We start from the raw sequence: 11,682 nt of genomic DNA, 5'->3' as shown, positions 1-11,682 counted from the left end.
TATGATCTGTAAGAAAAGGAATCTGCAATCCCTGCTCCACGATCTTGTTGTACATACAGTACATTATACGTTTTCTATATTTCAATTGTGCTTGATAAATGCCAATACTTAAATGCTTACTCACACACTCAGTCTCTCTATAAAACTATTATTATATAGAACAGGTCAAAGGAACAGAATACAATAAAATGTACAGAACTGTATATTAAATTCTATGCACAAGGTAATATTAAGAGTTTTAAATCATAAGGAAAACTGATAAAAATAAACAGCTGAAATAAAATAAGTAGTTCTCAACCATGGCCATGGGGAATTGCCTCAGTTTTTGCTTCTCCACGGCTTTTAATCACTTATCTATTTTTTGTAAGGGAAATGTTTTTCAATTTGCTTCCAGTTTTTAATACTTTGAATTTCATATTTGGTTTTAATCCTGCATCAATTGTTTCAACCCTCCGTTATTCAGGCGTCTTGCTTGAATTGAAACCAACTTGACCTTTAAAGAAGACAAAAAGACATGCAGTATATGCAGAGAGCGTGTGATACATTGCCATTCCTACTTGTGTCTATTAATAGTTGTTTAGTCAGCAATAAATGTAGGGACTGCTTAAAGTTATGAATACCGAAGCTGCTGGAAACAATTCAAGTAGGGCATATTTGAAACTCCTGCATGAAACAAGTAATCCAAAAGTCTAAACAAACAGATAAATTAAATGTATTTATTAAAGCTGCCAATTCAGAGCTCAGGTGAAAAATTAGCTCAGTAGAGAAAGCAGTATACCAGAACCATGGCTGGAAGCCAAAGATGTAAACATTATAATTTCACAAAGAAATACAGCATGGATATGTTTTACTGGCATTTTGGCATTGACCGCTGTGAAAGTATTACTCCTTGGAAGATAGCGTAATCTGTTACATTCCTCTCCGTTCTCTGTATGGGGTTAAAACTCAAAGCCAGCATACTAGCTGGGCAGGCAACAGCTTGTGCTTTTAAATGAGCTGCCTGGAGCAGAATAGAATAGAAAATAAGGAAGGGAATAAAACTGGAGGATTTTGTCCCGCTTTATCCTATACAAGTAACAGTATTCTTTTAGGGAAACTGCATGGAAACAGTTCAGACACAAGGAAGTTCCAATAGTTTCCTTTCACACACAAAAAAAATGGCAATAGTGTGGAACAGTAGCTGAGGATCTGGACTCCAGAAAGGAGAGCTGTAGTATAAAATCCTTGGTGGATTGCTTGTTGTTGTTGCTCTTGAATTTGGTGATTCACTAAGGTGGCTCTAGTAAATGTAGAAATGATTATTTAAATTTAATATTTAAAAAAATGAATTATCATATAAATATATTAATGTAGAGAAACTGTTGTGACAATGTTGTGTTTTCTTTCTTCTCTTTTCAGCATGGAATAAGCCTATTACTTGTTCCTTTGAATAACAGGCATGCTGTTAACATGCTGACACAGCTACCCACCTGAACTATTAATGTAGAGTATTTTTATTGCATGCATTCATTACATTATATCACTTTATTAGCCCTATACAATTTATTGCATTAGGAATTCATCTTTTTACATAACCCAGCTTGCTCTCCATGAGACACAGACAGGGAGAGAAGCTTGGGGTCAGAGCACAGAGCCATTGTACAGCACCCCTGGAGCAGCTGGGGTTAAGGGCCTTGCTCAGGGGGCTACCAGAGTAGGATTCCTCTGCTTGCTGCGGGATTTGAACCAGCAACCTTCCATCCACAGGCACAGAACCTTAACCAAAGAGCCACTGCTCTGCCCACAGTCATTTCTACTTGGTGGTCCTGGCTTGCTTTTTGCACAGTCGTTGAATTCGCAATGCCTTTGCATTTTTGAACTCCATAAAAAACTGCAGATATTCTTTTTAATTCACCTTTAAAATCTTGCAGAACTGAACCATGCAATTAGGTAAAATTATCATCTCAGGCAGGAACTTGCATAGCCCCATGAGTTAATGTGCTCTTCACCCTTTTGGAAATTGGAAGAATTAACCTAAATTAACAGATTTTACTTTTTACTTTTTAACAGAAACTATGCATTACTCAAAACTGTTGTGAGTTCAAACTCAGTTTAAACATTTAGCATGCTGAAAATTACACTTATGTGACAAAACAGGAAATGTAAATACATTTTGCTAAACAGCATTCATATAATATAGACAAAAAGGATTGAATGTCAAAATAAAAAATGCAACTTTTAGGAGTTTCCATAGAAGCATAAATCAATTTAACTATACAGTATGATGATAAGAGTATTGAGGTACAGGAAATTGTATATTTTAACAGACCATGCTATTGTTGTTGTAATCTCTCACAAACTAGAAAATGGGTTAGTCAGCTCATCCAAAATTATGTTCAAGGACAACCTATGTGGAGATGGAATTAATTAGAGTATATTTTCATCTTTTTCAAATATGATGTGTGACTTTTTAATTTTTACTGGGAAATCAACAAAAAATGTTCTTTACGTTCATCCCAATACAATTATGTCCTTAATAAGGGTGTAACTTATATATATACATACTGTATACAGTATATTTCTATACTGTATCTATTCAGTAGACACATCACAACATCCTGTAGGCATTATGAGTAAGGGACGGTACATCTTAGATCGGTTGGAACAATACATTTATACAGGGGGAGGAGTATAGACTTTTAAATTAAAATGAATACAGAATCCCGACTAAGATCTGACAGTGTCTTTGGTCTAAACCAGTGATTCCTAAACCTAGCCTTGCCCTCCTCCTCCCTAGTGTCTGCTAGTTTTTACTCCAATTGAGACTTCAGTTGTCACTACTGTTAACTGATGCCTTTAATTGATCTACTTTGTTTAGATTTGATTTTGTTTACCTACAGTACTACTACTTCAAGTGTATTTTTCCTACTGCTTCAGCAAGTAAAGGTCTCTTCAGTCTCTCCTAAACTTGTTTATTAATAGTCTGAACTTATTTATTTTCTAAACCACGTTTAAGAGAAGATGCAGTTTTGGAATGACATTGAGTACAGCACATTGTTTTTTTCTCTCCAAAATTCCAAATGATTATGTTTCAGTCACCACACCTGAATAACCTGAAATTAGGACTTCCTGAATGATGATACCAATATCAAATTCCAACAACTTCAAAGTTCAAAACAAATTTAAAACTTGACTCAAACAGAAAAATGAATTGATTAACCTGTGATTAAGAACAGGTGAGCTGTGTTCAGAAGTATTGATCTCAAATGTCATTGTCATTCTTCAACTGCAAAATGGCCAAAATACAGTAAGAACTTACAAACTTTTAATAAAAGTTCATCTTAAACAGGAAATATAATTTTTTGTGTACCATACTGTAGTTGTTCATATAACATCTTTTCTGAATGTTTTGTTACACTGCATGTTCATTGTTCTAATGTATTGTGTTGTATTCCAGTATTTTATAACTTTCACTGTACTTAATCTTCACTGTGGAACTGTAATTTCCTGTTCCTCCACTCTGTATTTAGAAAAATTGCTTTCTGACCCCTTGACAAGTGTTTCTAGCCAAAATGACAAGGAAGCACCTGCTTCTTTCCAAAAGTTCAATGGTACTCCACACGCTAAAAATAAACCACAAGTTATAATATTATTTAAAAGTTAGAAAGAATACTGTATAGGTATAGTCTTTACACCAATTTATGCTTTTTATGTATGATTTACTCCAAAATTGAATTTGGAAGGTTCTCCTCACGGTTCCTTTTTTTGTGTTCATTAACAGTCATAAGGTCAATAATGATTTCTATATACAGTATATCTAAAAGTAAAGTCAGTCATTATTTTAGTTAGAAGATCTTCCCTGGAAATACCCCCAGTGTAGCTGTTCTCATGTCATGAACAAATATTTTACAGCTCTGGGGCATGTTTTTTTTAATAAAATTATAATACAAGCAATACCTAATTTTCTTACATACAGATTTGTTTGCAATTTTGGCTTCTGATTAGTGGATATTGTATATATAATATCAAGATGGTTGAGAGTACAGCAAACTGAACAGATGATTTCAGCAATAACACTAAAAATAACGGAAGCCATTTCAATACTTCATGTCATGTATACTTCTTGGCATTTGAACAAATTATATGAAACACATTGGTCAAAGACATGTTTCCAATAAGACATTTACAATAAAGTAAATTGCATTAGTTGTAATAACAATTCTGTACACTCATAATGTTTTTGGAGAAACAGTAAAAGGCAACAAATCTTTTGGTATTAAAAAGGCAACAGTTTCTGAATGCCCCTAGGTATTGTTTAATAATCAAGTGCTCAAAGTCAGAACTCAATATGCATAAAATGGTCTCTCATTGTCAAACTTTTTTATGTTCTGCTATCGTTCTGCTAACGAAAGTTCAAGATGGATGACAACAGCCAAATTCAATCAGACTCAACTGTCAGTCATTTGTAATCACCCCTGAAGTCATTTTCTCACATAAAACATTTTAAATACTATGTGTATTTCCCTGCACCCATCTTTTTGGATCCCATCTTCCCTTTACAGTAACCCCTTGGTCACTTCTCACTCTGCATGGAAGTCCTAGCCTCTTCTATGGTCAGATGATAAACCGTCAGCCAAGCAGATTAAGACAAATGTTATTGTGAGGAAAGCACTCCATAAACCTTTCAAAATGTGTAGTTCTTTGGTGCTATTATTCTTAGTGAAATATCTTAAGGCTATGATGTGAAAATGAGTAGTCAAATGAATGGCATGGTATACGGTATACAGCTCTGTTTGTTGCATGAGCTAAATAAAAAAAATCAATAGACTAATAAATACAACCACTAAATGCATAAAGTTACTGTATCTTCTTATATGTGCGAAAATTAACCCAGTGACTATTTTTGTTATTTTTTGTGGTCTTCAAGCTTATTGCATAATTCAACAATACTCAAATCAATAGATGGTTTACAAATGTGCAAATTATTTTTCAGCCACAACAAATTTTAAACCTGAAATTTGACACAGCTCTCTCTGTTCTAAGACCTAGCTCATGTGGAATAATTTCTAATTCTATAGTCCTACCCATTTACTTCTCTTTTCAATAGTTAAAAGAAAGTACTTATGAGGAAAAAAAGCCATCAGGAGGCCCACATTGATATCCTGTCTATACATGCAAACAGAAGCTTTATTAGTTGTATTAAATTGTATTAAATTACGTGTGTTTGCGATTCTGGTCCTTTGTGCAAATTACAAAAAAATGGGTGTCAGAACAAAAGAACAGACTGCAGTGTTTATTTTATTACTTGATTAGTATTCTTTAGATAACATCCACTGGTATGTTTCCTGTTCTTCCATTATTTTTAGGAAACGCTGTCATTGTGTGCATCTTTTTTTACTGATTAATTATAATGTCTGTTGGATTAATTGCAGGAAATCTCGGTATCAACTCTATTTTTTACATATTATCTAATGAGTTACACCTTTTTGTCAGATTCATTTATAAATGTTTTCTGATAGTTTGTTTCTTATTGAACTTTGGTAGGAGACAGTGATGAATTGGCTTTAAATTCTTCTAAAAGTTGAAAAGGCCTGTAACTCTGAATGACCCAATTTACCATGCTTATTCCCTGAGAACACATTCTTTATGTTTATTTGTATGTCAGAAAGCACCTCTGGTGCTCGGCATTGTAACTGTCCATAAAAGTCAACATCAACCAGATTAAATACAGAATTGTACTTACAAAACGATGTAATTAACAGAATTGCATAGACACGGTAAGTTTCACAATATCTAAAGCAGGAGGCATACTTTGTTTTTTGCTTAAAAAAATTATATCAAGTTCCCAAATTATTTTTTACTTTTCTTTTAATAATTTCATCTGCTGAAATCCAAACTTTTATACAGTAAGTTGACCTAGTTGTTGTGCCCAGTCATGTAACTGACAAAATATTAAATATTTCATTGTTATTTATGGATCTTGCCTGACATTAATTTCATCTTTGTTTTTGATAAAGGCAAAAAGAGACTAAGCCCTGAAAGACAGAGGGTCACGGGTGCAGTCCAACTGAGAGATAACCTTTATATACCCATCTGTCAACAGTACGGCTAGTTATGTAGGAGTGCAAAGCTTTTTAGAGGTGATGTTTAAAAAGAGAGTGTGAATGGTGGTTAGCAGAGTGCAGGACACATCTGAGAAATGCCAAGAAGAATTTCCATTTTGAGTTATAATTAACACTGATAGAATACTGTATATCTTAAATCAAGATAACACAACATCCCAGTTTCTTTACTTGGGTATTATTTAATATCAGACAGAGGTAGAAAATCTAATCACTTTATACTATTTAATACTAGTTCAATCCAGATTAATAAAATTTGACATTGGTTCAAGGGACAAACAATATAAATGTTTTCAGAAGAGATTTTTTTAGAAGGATAGCACTTCACAGACAAGGACTGAAGTGATTCACTATTTGTCATTATTCTGTGATCATAAAAAATACATTTATATGTGGGAGATAATGAATTTGGAACACATATACAGTACTTCTCAGATTTTTTTGTATTCTTACTGTACAGTATTTCCATTGCAACAAATTGACTTAGCATTTCCTTAATTACATTAAGATCCAGCAGGAGTATTATATACACTTTGCTTTAGAAACTATATAATACAGTACTATTTATGAGTGATAACTCCTGTTTTCTGAGAATGGTTATGCTTAAAACACATAGAAGTAACAGCTGACATAAATTTTATGACCTATTTCATCACATCACATTGCCTATTGCATTCATGAGAGTGGATGCTAAAGGCGAATTTCCTCATGTAAAATCTTTTCTTATTATGTTATTAAATGCAGAATTCCCCAGCTTTATCAACCAAATATTTTTAGGAATGCAGAAGCAAAATATCTTTGCTTTGATCTTTGCACCATTGTCTGAGAGTATTCAACATCTTTTGACTTCAGGAGAGTGCGTGAGGCCGGGAAGCCATACCCTCTGGACTTAATACCCTTTGATATTGCTCGACAGAAGCTGCATTAGGACAGGGATCATCTACCACTTTTCTAGAACAGAACCACTGCTTCTTATTATATGGTTTTCCTTTGAGGGAATATGATATTTCTTTCCACTTCCAAATACCTAGACTGCTGGCACTCCAAAAGTATTGAGACAGCAAAATCAAACAAGTCAAAGTAACTTATTTTTGCTTACATTAAAAAACTTATGAGTTGTTTGTTTTTTAATCATGGTATTAATACAAATGATAAGCATTTGTGTTCAATGTTTTCTTCAGTGTGTTATATCTGTGATCAACTTGATTTCAAAATTTATTCATTCATTCATATGCTTTGATTCATTGTCTTGATGTGCTACCCAGTAATTATGAAGAAGTTTGTTCTACATAAACAGACAATGTTTCTGCAGACCCCAGCATTCATTCTACCGCTAATCATTAGTTACAAAATCAATAAAGAAGTGGAAACCTGTTCCAGAGGCAGCTATGCCTGTCCAAGCCATAATATTACCTCCACCATGTTTCACAGATGAGGTGGTGTTTTTGTTTTGGTTTCTTCTACAGTATGCATAAAAAAAACCTTTGTTCCAAAACTCTGCTAGCTCATCTTTGTACTTATTTGTGAGCAAATTATGCCATTGGCTGGACATGCATCACCATCACTGGTGGTTCAGAAAATAAAATAATTAAAAAAATATATTGCATTTATCATATCTACACATCTACATATCACCTCTATCCCGTTTTGAAATATGATGCACATATACTGTATGAAGTTTTAATGACACAGTACATTTAAACTCTCGTGAGGCAATATATATATACTGTAGCACTGATAAATGATAGCATGTGATCCAATTTTGTGGCAGATAAACTTTTATTTCAAAGATAAATTATATGTTTTTTCTTTAAGGAAGATTCAATATTTTAGAAACATTTATTATCTTGAGAAATATTCTTTGCTTTTCCCATTGTAACCATGTGGGTGTGAATGGCCGGTGAAAGTTGATGCCCAGTTTGAGGGGGCAGAGGTAAAAGCGTGAGGTCAGCTTGGAAGGTTAAAAAAAGAAAAAGGAAAGAAAAAAAATGCTATTGACAACAGGGTCCAGACTGGACTGGAAAAAGAAACCGGGATCTAGATTGAACTAAACGGAACAGGAAAAGGAAGAAAAGGCCTAAATGCTGAAGCGGTCACAGTATAGGCTGCTATTGGCCTTGCTATTAGCTGTGCAAGGGCCGCATTCACACATGGAGGCAGAGAAAAAAGATTCTATAAAGGGGGACTTGTGGAGTTTAGAAAAATAGAGAAAAAATACTCAGCTGGTCACACCATCTTGATGTGGTAAATAAAAGGTAGAACTGTTCGTAAAAAGGGAAAATATTTTGGTTTTAATACACATGCCTACTTCATCTGTTATTGCAAAATGTGGCTTTGTCAGATTAGTTAACATATTTTTGGCTAGAATCTGGAAAGATAAAATTATCGCACAGAGCCCATTATTGGATTCAGATCACAAATAAATGTGGAAAGAAGGTTCTAATGTGATGCCACATGGTTACTGAGGTCTATGTAATTACCTTTTGATCCACAATTAACCTATAAAGTATAGCATTTTTTCTGACTACCTGCAGGATATACAGTATACAAAAATCCATGTGTTCTAATTAACCTGATATAACCTCTTGACATATCTTCAGTAAATTAATCCTTTTTAATTCTGTTTTATGCTAATGTTCACTTGAAAAGACTATATATGTTTGATTTGTCTTTAAAACATTTAATTAAACATGAAATTGAAATATGATTTAGTGATTGTATGGAAGGTGACTAAAGAACTGATAGAGTCTGTAGAAAGTCTTATGTAAAACAACAATTAATTAAATTCACAGGGCTACACAATGCAGTATATTGCTGTGGTTGGGTACTTGTTAGTAAGCCAGGTGTAACGAACAGTTCTTTCCGGACCCTATGCGGACGACAGTCCGACGGAGTGGGGAAACACTAGGGAAACGTCATGCAGGAAAATGGGGCTGAAGACAAGGGGGCGTGTCCAAGGTGCGCTGGTGCACGGGGGAGGTGTGGCCGAGGCGAACAATCCGAGAGAGTAATCCTTAGGGATGAGCGTCAGCGCCTGGCTTTTAAGGTGGGCTGGGAATAGGGAACAGGTGCAGAGAATAAAGTCTTAGTGAAAGGGCTGGAGCACCCTTAAGGAGGGGGGACTATAATCGTGACACCAGGGCTGTCTTGGTTTTCAGGGAAGCAAAGACTCCTGTTACTTGCTGGGTTTCGATCATAATTATCTGTGTCCTAAACTCATTCCTAAAGTGAATAGAAAAAGAACCACAAGATTAGCCCTTAAGCAGTCACGATATTTGATAAGACAAAAATTAACTTTGATTTTAACATTACCTTTTAGATGTTAATAACTCTCTTTCATAAAATTTTTATAACTTTGCATTTTTAAATGCATTTTTAATAAATTAAATGTAGATATCTTCATTTTTTTAAATTGTTTTTACAACTGTCTCAAAGATGTTCTTATAGACTATTTATATACGGTAAAGTATATATTCAGTAATACTAATAAAACCTTTTACATAATAAAAATATGTAACAGATGTGTAGGGCCAATAATAGCACATTCATTATCTATGATCTATTATTTGCAAGTACTGTGTGGTAGCAAGAAAATTAGAAAGGCGAAGAGAGAGATGGAAAGAAAATATTGCAATTAACGTTAAAAGAAATAATAACAATTTCCTTCTGTATTACAATAAGAAAAAAAAGTAAATAAATAAAATATATCCATGTATCCAGGACAATAATAGGAACATTCTAGACAATAAAAGGGAAATCTTACAGTATGTACTAATTATATTCCATTTACAGTAGATGTGCAACAGAAAAAAGTTCAATATTAATTATTAGAACTAAACAAGAGGACAGCCTATATGATAATAAAATCCATTTGGCCCATCTAGCCTGTTTGGAAGTGAGTAGTTAATCAATTCAAGGATCTAATCCAGCTGTTTCTAGAGAGAAGCTACTTCTAGGGTTTCGACCTTGACTGCTGGGCAGCTTGTTCTAAAAACTAAAAATTTAATTCCCTGTTTTTTTTTCTAATTTAAAAGATTCTACTATAACAGAGAGGAAACAGACTATACTGCTTTCATTGGCAAATGAAGCTGGTATTTATCATTTAGGAATATGACATACAGTATATGTTAAATATTTCTAAAACATTTTATAGATGTTTTGTAACCTACTGTAACTTGTGCGAATATTTAATACATTTAGTGAGATTTAGATTAGAATTTTTAGATTTGAATTCCTCTGCATTATGCCAGAGGGATGCTGCACTAGTAGTGCTGACAGAGATGCTGGAGGGTGGGGTTATTATCGTTATTAGTGCAGGGAAAGAACTGTATAGATCAAGGGTCAGCAACCTACAGCAACGTGTGCCATTATTGGCACACTAAAGGATTTATAATGGCATGTGTTTAATGAAATAAAAAGCCACAAAGAAACAAAGAAAGTTAAAAAAATTATAAAAACTATGCTTGAATGTTCTCTAATTCTGCAGAACATGCTACCCAACTGAAATCTAAGGTTTTTGGTTTAGACAAAAAATGATTCACTTGATTTATTTATTGCATTATCTTTAGCAGGACTTCACAGGAAAGCTTGCAATCCATGGTGCTGATAACATTTTTCACACTTAAGTGTGAAGTCAAACATTTTGGACAAAATGGGGGATGGAAAGAAAGCAAAAATAGATGTTCGCTCATATTGGAGAGATGAATTAGTTCAACATAAAGACTGTGTTTTTTTCTGTATTCTGTGTTGTACCCCAAACTCCTCAACAAAAAATGGGTTGTAAAACGAATGTTTCTTTCTGACATCACCACGCATATGACTGAACCTAACATACATTGTGGGGTTATAGACAAACTGTTATAGACCATTTCCATATTGTTCAGTGTAGAGTATACAGGTGCAAATTGGCATCATAATTTTCTGTCAGATTTCAGGATTTCCAATGTTTTGGCCCTGTGTTTTCTTTTCTGAGTAAATCAGTAAGGATCACACTAAATGGTCTGATGTACATATGTATATACTTTATTAATATAATATATTATTATATTTTAATATCAATCAATATTTAAGAAGGGCTGTTATTGATATTAAAAAGTATCAATAGCACACAAATCCATAAAACCAATCTCTTAGCACACTCCTTCTGAAAAGTTGCCAACCCCTGGTCTAGAGAACTATTGAGACATGGCAGTCCCAAGGGAATGCATGCACAAAAACACCAAAAACTGTGATGCACAGGAGGAATAAATTCATGGCTTCAGGATCCTCTAAACCAAACAACACTCACAACACCTGCCCTGCTAGCACTGTAAATACCAATGAAAACCCCTTTGAGAATATGAAATTCTAAACTTTTACCAATTATCCAATGAATTAGTCCATCACCCCAAGTGTAGATATTTGCAAGTTATTAGAGGCCGTAAAACAGCCTGAAGTGTCAGGCTGGCTGTAATTGCAGTCCCTTCTTAAGTCGGAAATTGGGCATTTGTGTTCCTTCTGAACTTCTTGTTTTTGAACTCCAGTTAATTGTTGTGGGTATTTCAAGTATATCAAGTAACAAAATTCAAATCAAAATTAACAT

The sequence above is a fragment of the Lepisosteus oculatus genome, chromosome 7, assembly GCF_040954835.1.
Source record: "Lepisosteus oculatus isolate fLepOcu1 chromosome 7, fLepOcu1.hap2, whole genome shotgun sequence".
Taxonomy (NCBI): Eukaryota; Metazoa; Chordata; class Actinopteri; order Semionotiformes; family Lepisosteidae; genus Lepisosteus; species Lepisosteus oculatus.
This window is presented reverse-complemented; position numbering follows the sequence as displayed.